This window comes from Halichoerus grypus, chromosome 12 (assembly GCF_964656455.1).
Source record: "Halichoerus grypus chromosome 12, mHalGry1.hap1.1, whole genome shotgun sequence".
NCBI lineage: Eukaryota > Metazoa > Chordata > Mammalia > Carnivora > Phocidae > Halichoerus > Halichoerus grypus.
Genome location: NC_135723.1, coordinates 81,133,825 through 81,156,582, shown reverse-complemented (window position 1 = coordinate 81,156,582; position 22,758 = coordinate 81,133,825). Strand labels below are relative to the sequence as shown.

Below are 22,758 nucleotides of genomic sequence, written 5' to 3'. Positions count from 1 at the left end.
TTAATAATAATATTTGAATAATGTTATTAATGATATGTCTCTAAAGTATCACTCTTACTGAAACGTGCATCAATAATACTCAATATTTGAATTCTATTATTACAATAATCGTCATCATGTCCAGAAATGTATACAAAATGTATGCCTATGATGCCAGCTGAGTATTCCAAGATGTAGTTAGGCCCATAACAAAATACCTTCCATATATTTCTCTGCAATGCTAATAAACTTGCTGCTCCAGAAGATCAAATTTCATAAAGCCCTTCAAACTCAACCATGAAATCCAGTATCCATGAGAAGATGCAGCTGCATACAATTGTGATTTCATAAAGGTCTATTTTAATAGACCTGAGAAAGGTCCCTGGGTTTCAGCAGTGGAAAGATTACTGGGATTCCACAGTGAATAACACAAGTTTGATAACTATTCACTATCGCTGATAAATGTATAATTTCAGAAGTGTTAGAAGAAGAACTAGAAAACTCTGTCCACAAAACAGACCAAAGTCCTCAAATCTGGTATTGCCTCAATCTGTAGTTAAGAAACCAACAATTCATTCTACTGAACCACAGAAACCCCTCCCCATGTTCCAGAATCAGGTTGCTAGCACAGTGCACCTCTATAAATTGGGCATCTATGGATAAAATCCTTCATTATTTACACTTCCATCCAAACACCAAGAAAACTATTTTGCAATGTATCACTTATGAGAAATATTATAAGGAGGTTTAAAAATTGTTTGGGAGCTTGGATTTACAGTTCACATATCACTTTTGAAAAATATGTACATATAGATATATTAGATAATATTGATGCACAGAATTCAATAAGTGGTGTTATTGCTGTATTGGGTAGAGGGCATTAAGGAACATAGAATGTTTGAGAAACAGTAAGACTACTGAACAGTTATTGTAGGTATCTGGACTTCCCAGTTTAATATCTCACAGGTACTTCACGTTCAATATATAGAAAATTGAATTCAGTATCTTTAACATCTGACCTTCCTTTCAAAACACACACACACACACACACACAAAAGGAAAATATATTGCTTTTTTTGTTCTCTTACTGTTTTTTAATCATAAAACAAATACCATTATCTCTTTGCCCTAGTCAGAAGCCTGGAGATTCTCTTAAAGTCTTCTTGTCCCTCTGTCAATGTCCAATCTTCATCAAGATCCAATCTTCATCAAGATACATTAGCTCTTCCTTCTCTATAAACATCTCTCTCCATTTGCACTGACTCTACTTCATTTCAGATTCTCATCATGTCTTGCTCTAGGTTACTATTACAATATTGCAACTGTTCCCCCTCTCTCTTGCCCTTTACTTCTCTCTCTCTCTCCATTGTAGTCCCATCAATAAATGTATTACACTTCTGCCAGAATAATCCTTTTAAAAATATCAAATGGATTTCATTCCCTTTTGAATAATTCTTTACTGTTCTTAGGATAAAATTCAAACTCCTTATCATGGCATTCAAAACCCACTCAAAATGTGCCCTTTCTAGGGGCGCCTGGGTGGCTCAGCCGTTGAGCGTCTGCCTTCAGCTCAGGTCATGATCTCAGGGTCCTGGGATCGAGCCCCGCATCGGGCTCCCTGCTCGGCGGGAAGCCTGCTTCTCCCTCTCCCACTCCCCCTGCTTGTGTTCCGTCTCTCGCTGTGTCTCTCTCTCTGTCAAATAAATAAAATCTTTTAAAAAAAAAAAATGTGCCCTTTCTTTCAGCATCAAATGTGCCTCATGTTTCAGACATGCTAAATTTATTAAAGTTCCCTGAATTCATCATACTCTTGAACATCTCTGTGACTTTCCTCTACCTGGAATCATCTTATTCCCTTTTCACCTGACTGGCTTCCTGAATAGAAGGAAAAAAGATGTTCCATGATATCATCTCTTGACTGGAATAAATATTCCTGTAGCATCTTGTAAAAATTTTTTAATCAAACTTGTTATAAATGTCTTTTCAATTCCCAATGCACCTACTACATATAGAATAAAAAGACTAGTAAGATACAATTCCTAATTTCAAGGACCTTGTATTCATTTGAGGAAAATGTTAAGATATCTGAACAAATACTGTATATATAAGGATACATAGTACATTTTATTGCTAGTGCTTTTTGTACCAATTTTTATAAAACCTAACTTCTAAATCTCTTAAAAGCAACCTTTCTCTCAACATGTCTATGTCAATATCCTCTCAAGTGACCACCAAAACTTAATCTCCTATCCCTTTAATGCGTTATCAACACTGCTGGCAGACTGATGTTTCTAAAATATAGATTGGGCTCTGTAACTTCCCAGTTTAAAAGCTTTTAGTGGCACCATGTCGTCTATGGGATAAAATCCAAACTAGGTGACATTGCCTTGATGGCCTATTAAAATCGGACTCTAAATTACCTTACAAGCTTTATCTCCCACAAATTCTACTCTGGTTCTAGCAACAAAACATATATTGTTTGAACCTACCATGGCTTCTAACACCTCTTGCCTCTTCATGTTATTCATTTTTCTGGAATACCATTTCCACTTGAAGCGTCAATACTAACAAAACTACATTTTCCTCTCAAATTTTCCTTTATGTACCTCCCCTGACATCATTACTCAATACTGTATAGCCACAAATACCTACTAAATACTCGTAAAATAAATCTATAACCACAAATACCTACTAGTCGTGTGATAACACTGTTGTGTTGTATTTTCATTTTAGAATACACAGCTCTCTCTTATCCTGGAGATTCCTCAAATGCACAGACTGTGTTTATTCATCTTTGTGCTTCCAAGGGCTTAACGCAGAATAGTTTACAAGGGGTTAATACATGTTTGTGAAATGAATGAATGAAATAAATGAATGTACGCATACTCATACAAAGACATAATTTTATCCATTTTGATTGTTTTTATATTGAAATGTATTGTTCATATAATACATACTCAAATATGTGTTATACATACAAATAAGTATACGATCTGTTATGCACAATTTAAATAAGAATATTCATTTATTTGCCATCAGAATATGGATACTTTGGTTAAGGAAATGTTATACAATATGCAGTGTAATAATTCTGATATTACATAAGCCCTGGTAGGGTGGTAGTACTGGCAAAGGCATTAGGTCTTAGTCCATATTTGGACTAGAAGACAATTCCAATAAGAATAGACTACCACTGTCCCCAAACACTTTGGACAAGATTGATGTAATCAATCCAGGGCCAAGTGGCTGACTAGTCCCATTAGTTGACTTTGCTCTATGGAGTGCTCCATGTTCATCTCCAATATTGGCAGACTGAGCATGAAGCAGTGGCAGTACCTAGACCTGACACAGAGAAAGGGAAACCCTGATGTTGGACTATCCTCTTCATGGGTCCAGTGCTCAAGCACTGGGGGCGGAGGGGAGAGTAAGAACAGAAGAAATTCTGGCTAATATCCTTAAGAAAAGTCCTCTTACTTTCCTGTTGTTAAGGGCTTCCTCTAGGTTCGATGTGCTTAGGTAGTTAATAATGTAAGTAAGACCCAGATTCTCATGCTTTTTGCCTACACCGATGATTCCTCCAGATGACTCTTCTATAAAGTTCTTATTGTTTTTCACTGCATCTCAATCTTGCTCTTTGCAGATCCCTGACCAACCAGGCCAGCCATCTGTGACTGCTCAAGTGTTTGTGTATATAAAAGCGGATCACATCTACCTACATGTTGTTCACAGCTATTCACACTGGAAGAATTTCTTCTAACCAATGTCTTTAGGGCCATCTTTGAGCTGGGGTGTAGGAAAGCAGAAGTTTTGTTTGATTTGCAGCAACACATCCAGTTAGTTTCCTCACTTAGGGAAATGCCCAGGAAGCCATAGATATGGGCTAAGGGAGAAGCATTTCTTCTGGGGAGTAAGTAAAACAAGTGAAACAATTACCCTTCTTCATGTAAAGTACTGTTCCTTCTGGACATGCTAAGGTCTAAATCTAAATGTACCACTTCAAATATACACTAAATTATATTGAACACACTTCACCTCATTGTAGAGACCTGCTTTGGTTGCACAGTCGACAGATGTTCTACATGTAGGCATTCAATTTCTACTGGGCTCTGCAGCAAGTAAGGATCTGGTTTTCAGAGAGCATGTAGTCCTCTGCTGCAGATGACATGACCCTGAGATACATGCAACGAGTTTAGCTAACCTGGATATTTCTGACACCACTGAATTTAAGACTCACGTGGTCCAAGCAAGTAAATCAGTCAGCACTGCTCTACAAGAGTTCCAAGTGTGAAAGACTCAGTAAGTCCTGTGACTCTATCTTAATGGTAGGATGTATGAGGAATAATAACTTGTCCTTTACTTCAGAAAGTAAATCCTCATTGAAGTGGCAGGCCTATATAACTTTCCAGGAGTTCATTTACCATTTCTGGGATGTGTAAAACTTACGAAGATATCTAGAATACTTGTTGAACACTAGGTACAATCAGCATAATAAAATCAATATGGTGAACTACTGTGATGTTCCACAAAATTATAAGAGACACCCAAGGCATCCAAAGAGTGTAATGTTGTAAGAGCAAGAGAGTTATAGTAGCCCTGGTACAAAACTGAATAAATACTGGTTCTCTTCTCTTAATAAAAGATGTTACTTTGATAATCTTTATTGATAGATACTGAAAAGAAAGCATCCTCCACATTTATAGTGACATCCAAGTACCAGAATTCATGTTCTTTTCTAGAAACATACCCAGCAAAACTGTTTCAAATGTGGTATCACTCTTTAGGTTTATAGTAATCTATTATTCACAACAGTTCACCTGTGTTTTGAAAGGGCCATACAAATGGACTGAACGAAGATATCACGGAAATAATCACCTCTGATTTTGAAGGTATCACTAACTTCTGCAATTCTTCCTGGGATATGCTAGTATTTATGATTTACTATCTTGGACTAGAGGGTGACTTGGAGTATGCTGGGACATTTCTTTGGTCTTTCCTTCCATTACAGCTTTCCCTCAACAGACCAGAAACTAACAAGATTCTAAATATATCCAGTCTAGTGTTCCACTTTTTGAAGAATATTTTATAATCTTGATAAAATATATTTTATTATTTCTTTTACTTTACATATGATCCTTTATCAAAAGAATCCTTTACTTATATAATTTTTAATCAATTCTACTGAAGTACATTTTACATGCAATAGAATTTACCCACTTTAATTCAATGATTATTGTTTGTAAATTTACAGAGATTTCCATTTAATTAGTGTCCTTATCTCCAGGCCTAACCACTAATCTACTTTCTGTCTCTCTAATTTGCCTTTTCTGGGTAACTTATATAATTATTCACATAATTTTATACTAAGGATTTCTTATTTTAGTGAAGATTTTCTAAATTTAGACTCATAATTTTAAACATTCATATAAATTTCTGTGATTTTGCCCAACTGTGGAACTGAGCATCAAGACTCCAAGAAGCTTCAAGGATGCAAAAATACTATAAAGGGTCTTATAAATGAATTTAACCCAGTCAGGGTTCTCATTCATAGCTCAACACCTCAGGACTGTGCTTTAGAGAGTTCACCACTTGTTTGTTTTTGTCACCAGTTATATACTATGTTGCTTTGATAATGAGTGCTTAAACTCAGAAGTACTCAACTGTTATTTTCTTCCCCATCGATTTTTTAATCTCAAGGTGACCCAGAGTCTGATGTATGCCTATACCCGTTATACAAAGTTGCCAATATATCCTAGCAGGCAATACTAAAGGTAATAAAAGTTGCAAGCCATCTATCTAAAACTACCTGGATAATGAAAGCTCATTTCAGGGAGCTGAATAGATAAGATATTGATTCTGGTGAAAGACAATGTATGCTCAACTCATGGTCTGGTAATAGAGGGAATGGAATTAGAGAGGCTGGCTGTCACCACAAATAACCTGAATCTCCTCATGACCTAAAATGGTTTCTAAATCTGTAAAACTTTCAACTTGGAGGAACTTAAAAAATATAGCACTGTCAAGTAAAGCAGAATGAATGTAGAAAAGGATTTCACTATTTAATTACAATCTACATACTTGATGTAGCTCTTCAGTTAGATTGGCCCAAGTTCCTATTCTGCATCACATATTAAACTGAGGAAACTTTTCCTTCTCCTTATTTTGTTAAAGTTGGGATTTTTGTTTTGTTTTGTTTATTTTTAGTGTCTTATTTTCCCAAGCATTGTTCTAAGTGTTACGGGACCCAATATTGAATAGTGAATGAAATACAAAAAGCACCTGAGTTTATAGAACTTTATATTCAAGTGAAAGAGACCAAAAAAAAAAAAAAAAAAAAAAAAAAACATTAACAATGTAAGTAGAGAGTTTTAGAAAAGTAGAGATACCTGTTCTGGATACGGTTGTCAGGGAAAGCCTGTATAAAGATGGTATTTGAGCAGAGAAATAAGTGAAGTGAAAGTACAGCCATATGAATATCTGGACTCAGGGGAACTCAGGTGTAAAACTTCAGAAAAATGTGATAGGCATATTTTTGGACAAAAAAAGTCCAGAATATCTGAACAAGAGTATGAAAAGTCAGACATGAGGTCTGAGTTATCCAGGGACCAGGGTCAACTAGAGCCCTACAGGGACCTTGGTGAGTCCTATGGATGTTGTTCTAAATATGGTTGGAAAGCCATGCAGAGATTCTGAGCAGAAGAATGATAGTTATCTTTTAAAGAAATGGTCTGGCTGTGGAGAAGAGTTGCAAAGAAAGGAATCATAGAGACTAGGTGACAGAGTTCTGGATTAGTTCAAACGAGATAAAAATGGCTCAGCTTAGAATTACAGCTGAAATAAGTATATTCAATTTGGTGAATAATTCAAAGATAAAGAATTTCTTTTTGTATTAGATACAGTATAAGAAGAGCCAAAACCGATTACAGTATCTTCAGTCTGAGCAATTGATGAGCAAGTAGTCCCACACACTTAGAAAAGACAGGACAATGAAAAAGATTCACAGAGAGGACATGGGAATCACGAGTTTGGACTTGGATATGTTAAGTCTCAACAAAAGTAAAAGGCAACCTATGGAATGGGAAAAGATATTTGCAAATGACTTATCAGATAAAGGGCCACTATCCAAGAATTTATGAAACTCAACACCCACAAAATAAAATATCCAGTCAAGAAATGGACAGAATACATGAACAGACATTTCTCCAAAGACATAGAGATGGCTAACAGACACATGAAAAGATGCTCAACATCACTCATGATCAGGGAAATAAGAATCAAAAATTACAATGACATATCACCTCATACCTATCAGAATGGCTAAAATTAACAAGTCCAGGAAACAACAGATGCTGATGAGGTTGCGCAGAAAAGGGAACCGTCTTACACTGTTGGTGAGAACACAAACTGGTGCAGACACTCTGGAAAACAGTATGGAAGTTCCTCAAAAAGTTAAAAAATGGAACTAACCTATGACTCAGCAATTTCACTACTAGGTATCTACTCAAAGGATACAAAAATACTGATTCAAAGGGCCACATGCACCCTGATGTTTACAGAAGCATTATCAACAATAGCCAAAATATGGAAAGGGTCAAATGTCCATAAACTGATGAATGAATAAAGAAGATGTGGTGTGTGTACACACACACACACACACACACACACACACACACACACACACACAAATACTAATCAGCCATCAAAAAGAATAAAATCTTGTCATTTGCAATGACGTGGATGGAGCTAGAGTGTATGTGTATTATGCTAAGCGAAACAAGTCAGTCAGAGAAAGACAAATACCATATGATTTCACTCATATGTGGAATTTAAGAAACAAAACAGTTGAACATAGGGAAAAGGGGAAAAAAAGAAAGGGAAGCAAACCATAAGAGACAAACTGAGGGTTAATGGAGTGGGGTGGGTGGGGGATGGGTGAAGGGTATTAAGGAGGGCACATGGATCCCTGGGACATTATGGCATTTCTAAAGCAGAAAGAGGAAGAGAGGAATCAAAAGCAGCACTGATCCCCAGCAGTGATCACTACCAGAATCCAAGAAACAAAACCATTTTAAGAATGAGGGAATGATCAACAGTGTCAATTGTTCTGAAAATTCAATTAAATAAGAAGTGAATTTTAATAGATTAACTGAGATAACATACAGCCCCATTTCAATGGGGTAACACAAATGTTTATTTCTCACCTACATAGGAAGTCAATGTGCATTAGCAGAGGGCAGAAACAGTGATGGCTCGCACCATGCAGTCATTTGCATGCTGGGGCTCTTCTGACTCCAGAAAGAATAATTATTGTTACAGGAGCAGTCACATTTTGGTAGAGGGATGTAGCCAATCTTTGTCAGTCTGGCAAGAAAGTAACTAGAAATAAATACCCCTACCTCACCACTCTCTTTCCTCCCTCTCATCTCTTGCTGATCCTTCAGTTGATTAAATTCAACTGGAAAATAAGAGTCAAGGAAAGCATTAATGCAGTTCATAAATTTAAGAAATGTGGAGGGAGGTCAAACAATTTGAACACGTTTTCTCTATCCCACTCTTGCTTCACATGATTGTCCTCTGACGTGGAGCTATAGATTTAGTTTAGATACTTTTTACGAAGTTAAGCAAATTCTAACTTCTTATTTGTTTACTAAGTACTTTTCTTTGTTTTAATGAATGAGTATTGAATTTTATTTTATTTTTGTTTCAAGTTTTTATGTAAATTATAGTTAGTTAACACATACTGTAATACTGGTTTCAAGAGAATTTAGTGATTCATCACTTACATATAACATCCAGTGCTCGTAACAAGTGCCCGCCTTAATACCCACCACCCACTTAGCCCATCCCCCACCCACCTCCCCTGCAGCAACCATCCTGATAGCAGCATTATCAACAATAAACAAATTATGGAAAGAGCCCAAATGTCTATCGACTGATGCATAGACAAAGAAAATGTGGTATATATACATAATGGAATATTACTCAGTCATAAAAAAGAGTGTTGAATTTTAAAGTTAGGATTTCACTTTTTTAATACGATTTTATTTTTTTTCTTTTATAGTTGGATGTGGTAAATCTTTCCATGTGAGGTTGATTTATGAATTTATTTATTTAATTTACATTGTTTTGATTAGCTGTCAAAGCTATATTATTCTAATGAAACGACAATTTTTCCTGTTTACAAAAGATACATTTTGAAGCCCTGCAGCTCTATCTGCTCTTTGAATTTTAATAAAATCACCCCCATGAATCTTTGAGTTTCTTATATATTCCCTTCTGTGAGGAAAAAAAGAATTGACAAAGTATTTAAATTTTCAATTCCATCAGTGGATATTGTTTTATTCAGGTATTATATCCAACCTTCATTAAAAATGGAAAATAAATTGTATATTTTTAAAAATGTATTTATCCCTCAATTTTCCTCATTCTGTCCTTCATTTGAGCTGGTAAAGTTTTATATGATCTACTCTCTCTCACCACACTGTTTTCCCTATTCATTTTCTAAACTATAGCTTTTATTTGTGTTCCTTCAGTGATTACTCTTAAATATGTATGTCTGTATCTACATATTATAATATATGCAATAAAATTAACATTATACATTAAAGTCAGTCTTCTGGTTCTAGATTTGAATCATAGGCATCAACATGAACTCATATTGTGTGTTACTGGAGAGTGCTGATACATATACAAGCACTGAAATAAATATAAATGTGTGTATATGCATGGGTTAATATACATGTATTTCCTAGTTCTCTCCATTAAGAGGGCCTGTAAACACTCCTATGGCAAATCTAATACCCAGATCTTGGTTTCTGTACTTCATTTACTAGCAAAAGGAGCCAGAGCTCATTGGAGAAGTGGTTAATTGCAGAGTTTTGGCAGGGCAAATACACTATGAGCTTGGGATATGTTGCGGTGCCAGAAGGGAGTTCATAGTTTACGTTTTCACGTATGTTAAAAAAAGTATAGAAAAATCCTAACTTTATAATCAAACCCACAGTTTGAGGTATTTTATCAAAATAATGAAAAAAGAAGTTGGTTAATATCTACAGAGGAAAATGCAATCCACAAGTTATTATTTTGACAGTTATTGACATTACTTAAATATTTTTAAATTAGTAATTTTTAAGTCACACTTAATGCTATTAAACCAAAGTTTATTTAGCTTACATTTTCAAGATTTCTTGGTATAAAATATTTAATAATTTAAAAAACTTGAGCACAGAATAGCAATTTACACTTCTAAACTTGTGTGTAAAAGAAAAAGATAATGAATTATTTCCAGGCATGTACCCTCTTCCTATGCCCTCCTTCAAATAGAGATCAACCCCTCCGACTGCTAAGCATTTTATTAACCTAATCAAGCTGGTGGTTTGAACAAAAATACAAAATGCTAAACCAATGATAACTGGAGTAGGAGAAAGCATTTTTCAAATAGAAAAGAAAGATGATATACAATATAGAATGGGAGGGGGCAGGACTTGTGAGCCAAGAACTAAGAAATTTCAGGAAGACTTTTAAATTGGAAATTTAGAGTTGGGATGAGGGTTGTTTCAAGTAGTCTTCTCTGAAAAGAATTATGAAAGGGATAAAATGCAAATCGTTGATTCTAAGAAGTATTTTGGTAACCACTACCCCAGCCACAAATACCCACATGCATTTGGGGGTTTCTGAAAAGTCTGAGTAAACTTCTGAAATGTTTACTTCTGACATAGTTATTTCTTTAATTAGATGGTGGGTTTTATCAAAGTATTGCACCTATATCTCCCACAAAATATTAGTTTATAGTAGAATACAATGTGTTTGTATTCTATGAATTTGTTCAGGTAATCCAAATGTATGATTATGTTTAGTTATACAATATACATCCGGTTCAGAGTTAGGTAATCAGAGGAGTCTTACCAAGGAAGGGGAAAGTGATACCATAAAGACATATTCTGATTTTGCTTTTGCTCTTATCAACTAGTACCTAGAAAAGCCATGATTCACTTATTCATTAAGATTTATACAGTAATGAAGAGAGAATTTGGAGTACATAAAAGTTTCCAGAACATGACAATGCAGTAACAGTCATGCTAACTAATTCTTTCATGCTTACTTCCCCTTTCTTACTACTACTACTTTTATCACTGATTCCTTGACTCTCTTCAGTTTAATTTTACTGATGGTCCTTCAGATTTCTGGAAACTTGAGTCTTCTTTTAGTTAATACAGTCTCATGCTCATCATGTAGTTTCTTTTACCACTCAAAGTAAGTTATACTGTGCTTAGAAGGCCTTTAGCCATAATAAAAAAAAATTAAATTAAATTAAATTAAAAAAAAAGAAGGCCTTTAGCAAGATGGTAATGGGTTGGGCATTCTGACTTCACATTTATTGTAAGTCACTAATAATCCTTTTTGCATTTGCCACAATGCTCCTATTCCCCTTCTTTCTTTTTCCAATCGAGGTGCTGAAAGTTTGAATGACTTTCATGCCTAAATGTCAGGTACAAAAATATTAATAGAGGGCAACAGTAAAATAGGTGGTGGGGGCGGTTGGGATAAAAATCTTGTGGGAAAGCCCTAAGGAAGTTGATAAGAAAGCTAACTTAAGGGACACCCTGAAACAGAGCCTAATAAAATATGTTATTAGTCCTGGACTGTATTTGTGAGTGAGTAACCAAAGGAGGCCACTTATGTAAAATTATTGCATGGAAATGTCTCCCTCATCATCACCCTAAAATAATTCCCTCACTATCTGTCTAAGTTTCTGAATTTCACCACTCTCAAATATTTTTTTCCTTCAAGAATTTAAGCAGTAGCTTAAATGGAGGGTTATAAAATAAGCTTTTAGGAATATGTGGTTTAATATGATTTAGAGTGAGAATATTAATGAAAATATTTTAATTCCTAATATGCACACAATAAAATATGATTATGATGTGAACACTAGCTTCAGAGAATTTAACTTGCATTAACAGAGTATAAAGAAACAGAGTACTTAGAAAGATATAATCAATCTATTTAAAAAGGATAAACACAAATTGGTTAAAGTGTTAATAAGATGCTAGGGAAGGATTCAATAAGAAAAATGCATTTGAAGTCAGCCTTTAAGAGTGAAAAGAGCTCTATTATGGGATAAACTGAATCCATTATTTCTATTAAAATTGAGAGAGAGACAGAGACTTGATTTTAGAGACAAACTGTTAGATGTGATGTGCCCTTTCGCTTGAGATTTAGTAGAGGTGCTAAATTATTAATGTGCAATTCCTTTGTAATGACAACTAAAGAAAAGCGTGTAGGTAGCTTTAGCAAAATAAGCTCAGAACTATTATATGTCAAGAGTCAAATTCATGTAAGGTAGTAAGGAATAAAACCAGCCACAGCTTTGCTGGTTTCAAGAAAAGCTTTCAGCTTCTATTATCTAACAAGAATGGTTAGCAATCCAACTAGTTTGTGTAACTCAAACATTTTAATTTTGGTTGAACCCTAAGGTAAAAATTTCAGGATATCCAGAATATGTGGGATTGAACACAAGTCATACTTTTCCAGAAGCCCTATCTCAAATAGTGGAACTTTTAAATCCATATTAATTCAGTGGTTGGAACAAGCAGTATTTTGACATTTTAACTGACTTTTTTCACTTGTATGCAGCTCCAGTTAGTATGATAAGAGACCATCTGACTTCTATATGATTTCTCTAAGTCTATTCCAAAGCTGGAAATGTGTTCCTTAAGGTAATCTAGCAAAATTGGTTTAATGAATTAAATAATTCATCCAGGAAATATTTGTGCAAATCTTCTGAACATAAGTTGCTACAGGAATTGCTAAGAAATAAGGAATAACCCAAATAATTCATTTAAATGACCTAGTATAAACGTTAGGCAGTCTGTGACTTCATGTATTCACTCATATTTTCTGCTGCCAAAAATCTGAAGGCATTTTATGAACGAATATGTGAACTATCTGACCTGCTTTTGCATCGGAACTGCAATATGAATAAATACTTCTGGTATACAAAGGAAAAATACACATTCAGAAAAAAGAGTAAAGATAAATATATTAGAAAGAAGAAGATAATCTTTAAATAATTATTGATAAGAAATAAATAATTAATAAATAAATAATAAATAAATTCTGGGGAAATTAAATTTAGGGGCCTTTTAGATTTCTATAGGCTGCTTACAATCTTAAAGCAAAATCTTAATGCTATTGATTTTACTCTGAAATGGATATATGTATTAATATATAAGAAAATCTAAACTTTTAATATATTCTCACTATATTTTTAAATATTTAAAGTTACTTGCAACATGTGGTTTAAGAGATATTAGGGATTATTTTAAAATATCTATCAAAGCACCACATTTAAAAATAAGTTACATTTACTAAAGTATTTCTATAAAGTAAAATGTTAAAGGCATTAGTTTTCCTATAAGGAATATTTAAAAAGCAACTGAAATATTGTGATAACATCTAAATAAACTTTGGTATTTTACATTGTTTCTGTACTGTAGCAAACTCCCCCTAAAATTAGAAGAAATCATTTTTATTATTATTCTATGACTACAGATATTTATAGCTCATGGGAAGTGTATTTCTCTCAATTTTTTTTAAGATTTTTTTAATTTATTTATTTGACAGAGAGAGACACAGCGAGAGAGGGAACACTAGCAGGGGGAGCGGGAGAGGGAGAAGCAGGCGTCCCGCCAAGCAGGGAGCCCAATGTGGGGCTTGATCCCAGCACCCTGGGATCATGACCTGAGCCAAAGGCAGACGCTTAACGACTGAGCCACCCAGGCACCCCGTATTTCCCTCACTTTATAGAGACTAAAGAACATATCAACTTTTTAGTTTGGACTGATGCAACTATTTTCCTCTATAACACAATGAAAGATATTTTATTTGAATTCTTAACATAATATATTTAGGTATGAATATTTTATTTACCTAATTCATAATGTATATCAGGCAACTTTTCCTTACTGATGTGACAATGAACATGCCTGATTATAATAGCTGTACTGGGTAGAAAATGAAGCAAGAAGTCCGGATTATAGTTTTAACCAAATATAAACTGTTTATCTTTGAATAGAAGACATAATCCCTTTTTATAACTGTAAAATAAACCTCAAACCTTTATTCATTTTACAACACAAATTATTTATCCCATAGTGAATTGGATACAAGAATATGGATAGAAAAACAACTCAAAATGTATGTTTCACAATAGTGTATTTTAGTGAATTTAGTCATGTACATAGTAAAATAATTGCTTTAGTTGCTACAAACGGTTATTTTGACATAAAGAACCAACTACATAAAATTATAGTTTTACGTGTCTTTTAGTCATTAAATCATCTTGACAAGTTTAATTTTTATCTAAAGTTAAAACAGATACATTACAAATGGATATATAAGACCTACTTTTCATATAGAATATACAAAACTTGTTGTAGTGTTCATACAATCTAGAATTTACTGATAAATTATATGAGGCCATCAAAAATATGTATACTTAAACCTCATTATTTTTGCTTTCATCTAATTATGCCTTGACTTTATGTTCTCTGCAGAAGAAAGAGCCATTGGAGTAAAAATTCATTACAGTGCTTACTATAAATAAATACATTTGACTCTTTATTTTGTATGTTTTAAAGTGTAGCGCTAAACATTTTCCATATTTAATAACTATGTACTATTGAATCCAAATTTCATTTTTAACTTATTATATAGTAAATGTTGTTGGAAGTCACCTAAAGATTTCTCTTTTTTTAATTATGTGGTATATAAGTAAACGTGCAGATATATTATTATTATTCTTTATATCAAAAGCACAAATTTATCTGGACCCCTTCCAGAATTAGTACCAAATCAGAAGTTAGAAAACATCTGCCTACCACACTCCCCAGTCCACTGTCTTGACACTTTTGTCCTTCTTTACACTGAATATCACACAGCTCTCCTGAGTTAACAGCATAGGAACGATGCTTTATTTGATCCTATTTTTTTAACAACACAGACATCAGCATTTATCACTGTGCCTGCTGTGATAAAACTTTGCTGGCAAGAGGACAAATAAAGAAAAGCAATAGGTAATCAAGGTTCAGTGCTGTGAGACACAATAAACAGAAGTGAATAAAAAAAAGGGAGAAAATTAAGTAACAGACAATGAGGAATTACATGTGTCAAATAAACAAAATGGCTCTGCTGAGATCAGTAGTATAATGCCAAGAAGAATATAGAAATCAAAATTTACTTTCATTTTTGATCTGAAAAGAAAAAAACAACTGTGCAAAACTTAACAGCTGCCTAAGAACTTCTATTTTCTCATTTCTTCCTTAAAATTATTTTATCAAAAGCCATGTCCACTATATTTGGCTATTTCTCTTCTTAAAAAGTTCTTGACCCAATCCCATCATACCGTTCTGTCAATCTCAGTTCATTCACCATCAGAAGAATGATCATCCTGGTGACTCCAATTACCAGGATGGCCATTCCCCATGTTGTTCAATACACGTATCTCTTTATCTGATCCCAGTTGCCACACTTAACATTTTATCAATCTCTATCTCTTTCAACAAGCCCTCTGGAGTTCAGTCTGTCTTCATCAAACACCTGCACGATAGTCTCAAAAGTCTCTATACTTTGTTTTTCCTTCATCTTCTCATTCCAAGTAGCATCTGGCTATATAATGAGGACATAATGTTCCTTTACAGTCCACTCAAATGTAGGCTAAAGGAAATGACAAGTGATTTTATTATTTCCACCACCAAATCTGTACCTACCTGTGCTGTCTTCCTTTTCGTTCTGTGTTCATAAAAAGTATTTCTGCTCCTATTATTATTTATATGGAGGATCCCACCCTTTCCATCTAAAGAAACTCTTCCCTGTAATTCTCTCCATCTTTACTCTATCAGCACTTTCCTTCTATTCTACTGCAGTACTTTGTGGGTATGCAAACTTGCTCTGGTATCAACCAAATTTAAAAAAACAAAAATTCTTTATTACATGTCACAATCCAGTTGCCTCCTCATTTCTCAGTTCAATTCCCTTAAAAAGTTGTCCATATTGCTGCCTCCCCTTTTTCATCTCCCATTCTCTTAGACCAAACCACTACATTTATGTTCTTATTTCTGCAACACACTGAAACTAGTCTTAAAAATGACACATTACCAATATCTTGTTTGATCTAATGGTGAATTTTCAGTCCTCATCTTAACAAAAATCTCAAGAGCATTTTGCACTCCTAACTACTCCATTTTCTTTAGAACACAAACACACACACACACACACACACACACACACCCTCTAGATGCCATGACGTGGCATTTATCTGGCTTTCCTCCAATATCCCTAACAGTCCTTCTCAGCTTCTTTGTGACTCTCCTCTTCAATCCTTAAATGCTGGAGCTGCTCCAAGGTTTCCTTCTCAACTTAGTTTTTCTATAGCTTTATATTTTAATATTTTATGTATTTACTCTTTTATTTCTTTATGCATAAACATGATTATCATGGGAATTTTCAAGCACAGATAAAAGAGTCATAAATCTTTTTCATAATCCAGCTGCATAATGACCAATAAATGATGAAGCTTGGTTCATTTATAATGCCTATTATCCACCCACCCAGGGCTGGACCATTTTAAACCAGGCATATGTCATTTCTCCTTGCAATAATCCAGAGGTTTTTGTTTTAAGTATACCCATAAAACAGTTATTTATTTTTCTTATATCCAGTCAGTGTTAAAATCTCTTTGATTGCCCCATTTCAATAACTGTCTTTTTACATTTGCTTTTTTAAAATCAGGATCTTAATAAATCCTATGGATTGAGCTTTTTTTTTTTACCTGGTTTTTAAATTTCTTTTAATCTAGAACAGATCTCTCTCCTTTTTTGCCCCAATCCACTTCTTAAGGAAACTAGTCCTTAGTCCTGCAGAATTTCCAACATCTTCTATTTGGCTAATTGCATTCCCAATTCTTTCTATAAACTTAATTAGACCCAGAGATATGATGAGATTCATGTTAAATTTTTAGAAAGGAGTATTTCATAGGTGGTGCCATTTATTTTTAGTTGCTATGCATTTCAAGTGAAGAGATATATCATGTCTATCTTTTTAGGCAGTTAAAATTGGTCAACTTCAGATCTTACCCATCCATTATAAAGTTTCTCTTTCAACCTTTTCACCCAGTGATTTTAGCAGTCATTGACGATCATTTCTTATCATTTATTCCCATTATCTACATGTTTCTAGATGTTATCTGCATGCTGGTGACTGATTTCATATTTATAGCTCTAGCCTTCTTCATTTATATCCAACTATCTACAAACCATCTCTGCTTGGAGGCCTAACATATATATTATTAGGAGATATATATATACATCTCTAAGATGACTTTGTTAAACAGAAATATTAGGCCCTGGATTTAACCTATAACCAAGTCTTCTCATTTCAGTAAATGCAAATATCAGGCAGTGAGTTACTTTTCCCATAAACCTAAGGAATATTCTTCTATTCTTCTACTTCTCTCATAATCTATCTCTCATATAATCTACTATCATATCTTATTTGCTCTAGTTTCCAACTATGTTCTAGTTATAACCAAATCATGTGGTGTATCCCGCTACCACACTCACCCATTTTGCTATAATCTCACATCTAATACAACAGTCTTCCAATTACCATTCCTGTTACCATTATTTTCTCCCACATACCAGCCAAAGTAATCCATTTAAAATAGACTGCATCCTTTCCCTATAAGACCCCCCAAATTTTTTTTATTTCAATCAGCATAAAATCCAACTCATTATTATGGCCAGTCATATTCTACCTAACAGAGTGCCGAACTCTCCAACCTAATCTCTCCAACTTCCCTTCTGCACACTCTACCTATACATGTCCTTATCCTGCTCAGCAAACAAAATGGCTGTGTTCCCATCCAACACTTTTTTAACCTGCTAGTTTTTCCATTTGGAATACTCTTCTTAATAGCCTCAAATGACCCCTTCACATCATTTTAGTGTAAGCTCAATAAATCTTTCCTGAACACGCCAGCTAAACCAGCGACCCCACTCACCCCTAGCCAATTTCTATCATATTACCATAATACATTTGCATAGAAATTATTATCCTAGTTTGTCTTATAAGCTGATTAATTCATGTATTTCTTATTTGCTTTTCCCAAATGAAATATATGCTCCACCTGGTTAAAGGACTCTATGCTTTTCATCCCTGAACCTAGAACAGTGCCAGACACAGTTTACAGTAAGAACCCAATAACTAATTGTTGAGTGACTTGCAATAAAAAAAATCAATTCAAATAATTTGCAAAGAAAATTTTCTAATGATCCAAAAATTACATGATATGATAAATTTGATTAAAATTAAGCTGACAACTACTCAAATTAAACCCAAATGTGTTAAACAAAGACGGATGTCTTAGCATTAGATATGAGAAAGTCTGAAAAAGAAACATCTCAAAAACAGTAATAGTATAAATGCTTCAAAACAAGAGTATTTTAAAATCATAGGACTAAGGAAGGAAAACTGAAAACTTTCCAAGGCATATTTTTGCAAATAGGTTCTCTTTATGGTCTTATTTTGCAAATCAAACATGATATTAAATATATCTTAGCATTAAATATTTCTTCATAACCATTATGCCCAAAATTAAATACATAAATAAACCTATTTTATTAAATATATTTTATTATACATAGAGCTTAATAAATATAAGGTAAAAGTTAAAGTTATAACCTATACTTTATTGTATGGAAGGTTAAGTGTTACTTTTAATTTTTCAAATATTTAGTATAAAGTCCCAATTCAAGCTTATTACTGCTAATTATTATGGCATTTCATTCCTTTTTATTTTGCCCCTTTCTAGTACCAAGTACCTGAAATTAGTAAAAACTACATGCACATATTTTATATTTTGAATTTAATTAAAATTAAATTTATCTTAAAGACTCCCTCCCCCCCCCCCACAATTAAGTCCGACAGATAAAAATGTCAGAAACTATGTCAGGCACATAGAATGTGTTCAGCTAATGTGTTTCCTTCACTCTTGAATAAATACACCGAAGCTGTACATGGGGAAGGAGGAAGCAGACTGAATTCATCTCAGTGACTGTTATAATTAGGCTTCATCCAATACCCTGGGTTTAATTGTGTGTCACACAACACAGCTCCATGTCTTTTCCTCAAATAGATGAGTCCCCTTTATATGCACTGAGTTCTTGGCTGATACAGCATAGCCTTGGAAATGGTACATATACTTTACTACTTGCAAGTAGTTGAACACTGTTGCACTTTGGAGTAAAACAGCTTAAATTATTTTAATGTGTTTTATTACTTTTTTTTTTTTTTTTAAAGATTTTATGTATTTATTTGAGAGAGAGAGAATGAGAGACAGAGAGCATGAGAGGGAGGAGGGTCAGAGGGAGAAGCAGACTCCCCGCCGAGCAGGGAGCCCGATGCGGGACTCGATCCCGGGACTCCAGGATCATGACCTGAGCCGAAGGCAGCCGCCTAACCAACTGAGCCACCCAGGCGCCCTATTACTTTTAAAATGAAGTTCATCATCATCGTATTTTGTAACTATGTGACAAGGTTGTTATGTAGCTCATATGGAATCACAGACATAATACATGCCTTTCCATATTGCTATTATTGATTAGTAATATTAACAAATAATTTACAGAGGGGAATGGCCAGTTTTCTTGTATCCCATTCTAAGTCTAATTTTGAGGTAATCTATAATGCTGAAGGCATCTCTTTGTGACCATAAGGCTTAATTTTTCCCTAATTTACCTAAATTCTGTTTACCCCTAACTATGGTATGGAGGAGTTTGTTTTCCCACTGAAATATCTAGCTCATCTGGGTTCTGAATTATATTATATACCCAGCATATCAATACTAGGTTAGAAAAGGTATACTATGAAATAGTAATTTTTTAAAAATCATTTTAAATGAGTGACTAAATATTAGGGCACTTAGTTCTATGATTGTTGAAGATACTGTACCACAAGACTGGGGAATGTGTTTCTGAAAAATTAATTGCTTCCTGGCCAGTTTGTCAGTTTCCATAGTAACCAGATCATATATTGAGAAGTAAAAAATTTAATTTTTTATGATAATGTTTTTCATAGTTTCTTTTCTAGAATGGTTCTTGAGTTGATAACGTATCCATCAAGCAACTGCAGCTGGAATAAACATTTTTCTACCAACTTTTGGCCTGATTGGCATACTGAGGGCATCCTTGTGACATAAAACATATTTCTTCTCAGATTAATTGAGACCAGTAACCAAGCTATTGATCAGACTGCCTCATGCTGATTCATGTGGTCTGTCATACTTAAAAGACTACTGTTAACTAATATTACAGTCAAAACAAAAATAGAGTAAATTAACACGTAACTGGTGGGTTTTTTGGGGGGGGGTTTGTGGGTTTTTTTGGTTAAAGTTCCGTATGTTCCAGCTTGTTTAGTAATGAATGTTGGATAATTGTGTCTTGGTAATGCTTCTAGAAACTTTACATTTAGTTAAAATTGGATCTAGAATAATATTCCAAGTCAAATTAGGTTTCTTTTACTGTCATAAGTATATCCAGAAGTAAAGAAAATTTGAGATCTAAAAATATAACAATGGCCTCCATTTTCAATAAAGCTCTAGAATTCATTTAAAAATATGTAATCGTCCAAAAGAAGTATACTTTCTTGTGAACTCTACACAAAAATAACTTGTACTAAAACTCAAAACATTTTTTTCTCCACAAGCATACAGTAGTCAGTCACTGTGTGATGCTATCAAATTAAAATAATTTTAGATGTTCTGTATATGCAAAGAGAAGACCTCTAAGTCATTTTCCCCCCAGGCCTCTTTACTCAACTGGAAAAAGAGCTTGTGATAAGCATTCGAGTCTCCGGATTCCGCGGCAGTACCCGGAACAGCGCCAGGCACAGAGCAGTCATTCAATAAATGCTAACAGTGACCTCAGGCTTGTGGGCCTTCAGTAGCCCCCCCCCCCCCGTTTTCTAAAGCAGCATTCTACCAAAATGGAACAAAAACTCATAATCCCAGTTCACGAAAGTCCCAGATATCTCCTTCCAGCTCAAGGGTGGGCTCCAATTTCACAAATTTAATTTTAATCCATGGTAACATTCAAAACCCCTTCATGTGTGAAACGGCACTGGCAGGATGGGGGATACGGGGCCTGTATGATGATGATCAAAATCCGGATGCCAAAATTTGAGAAAAGACCCGTTCGCGAGAAAACAAATGATTTTCTTCACAACCTAAATGCAAGGGCAGAGAGACCGGGGGTAGGAGCTAAAGCAAATGGCCCAGCGCTGGCTGGAACAGGGTTGTGCTCAAGACCTGACCTCAGCCGGGCACCTACCTTCCTCCTGTCCAGCTGCAGCTGCGGGGTCCGCGTCGGTGGCTGTCCGGCGCCTGCTGCCTTCGCTCCACCTCAACCGCAAAGTTCAGGGGCATGGGAGAGGTGTCCGACACCCGCCACACTGAAGCCCCGCCTCTTGGAGGAGCCCCTGCGCGACTCCCGCGCTTCCAGAAGCGCTGCTCACGTGGCAGTCACGTGACGGACAGTGGGTGGGGCCTCGCGGTTATTCTCCCGCGCGCCCGCGGCGGTGGTTGCAAGGTAAGGCTTGGTCTCAGTCTTGGCGCTTTTTGCCTTACCCGGACTTCGGCCTTCTTTCAATGCAGTCTTTTCTTGGCTGTATTTCTGCTTCTTCTTATTTTCTATTCAGGTCCTTGCTTTCCGTCTTGGCACTTTTCTCCACCCAACAGGGTCTGGGTTTTAGGGGATGGTTTGCCTTTTTGTGGGGCTCCCGGCAGTGGAATGTGGCTCTGCGACCGCTTTCTCTGCAGCGGCTCTCACCAGCCGTGGGAGCCAAGAGAGCTCACAGTGTTTGTGCACCTCTCTTGCCCTTCTGGCAGCAACGTGACTCCATCTGGTTTTTGTGGTGTACAGAAAAGAAAACAAATTATTTTCAAGAGGCAATCTTCTGGGTGCCTACTACGCCTCAATCTTATATCCCCCTGTAATTTTTGAAGTTATTAACTTAACAAAAATACGAAAAAAAAAAAACAATATAGAAGAAAGCGTTAGCTTAAGTGACCAAGTTGTTTATTAGGTGCATAATGTAAACTTGGGCACTTCCTCCAGCAACCCCGGAGTTCTTTGCCCAACCTCTAGTAATATAGCCTCTCTGGAGTGTCTTTCCTCCCCTCCTCCCCACCTTAGGCAGTATCACTACCTAATTTTACGGAAATAAAAGTCTTCATTGTTACATGATTTACCCAAATTCACACTTCATTAAAAAAATGATCCCATATGTGATAACCAAATAATTATGTTTAAGTTCAGTTTGTGGAAAATAATATCTAAATGGGGAACAACACAATAAAACAAAGTCAAAATGAATGGAATAGACCGAAGTCTCTAAACCTGCTGTGTGTGTTCTCAATGTTTGCTGAGAAACATTTCAGAAGATTTACCAATGATAAATTTGTGTTTTGTTCAAATTTCAGAGCTCATATAAGTTAATATCTATTTTCTATCTTGAGTCAGCACTGCCCAAGGAAGCCAGACCATCCCTTTGACCCTGAAAATTGAGTGTTTTTCAAAGTCAGGATCCATTGACTTAATCAGACTGATTTGTTGTCTTCGCTTTGAAGTAAAATGTATATGTATGATGTGTGTGTGCGTGTGACCATGAACTAACTAACCTTATGAAAGCCGGGAGATAGAAAAGTTAAAAGAAGGTTGAACTCTG

The 22,758-nt window shown here is 35.1% G+C and overlaps 1 long non-coding RNA gene across 1 annotated transcript in view; it reads right to left on the bottom strand.

Moving 5' to 3' along the window:
* The window catches only part of LOC118555490 (uncharacterized), a 502,574-nt gene extending 481,136 nt beyond the window's left edge, over window positions 1–21,438 (bottom strand). The window contains exon 1 of the long non-coding RNA XR_004927005.2: window positions 21,363–21,438. This is a non-coding gene — a long non-coding RNA (uncharacterized LOC118555490). The remainder of the gene's footprint in view (window positions 1–21,362) is intronic.
* Window positions 21,439–22,758: the final 1,320 nt, after the last annotated feature.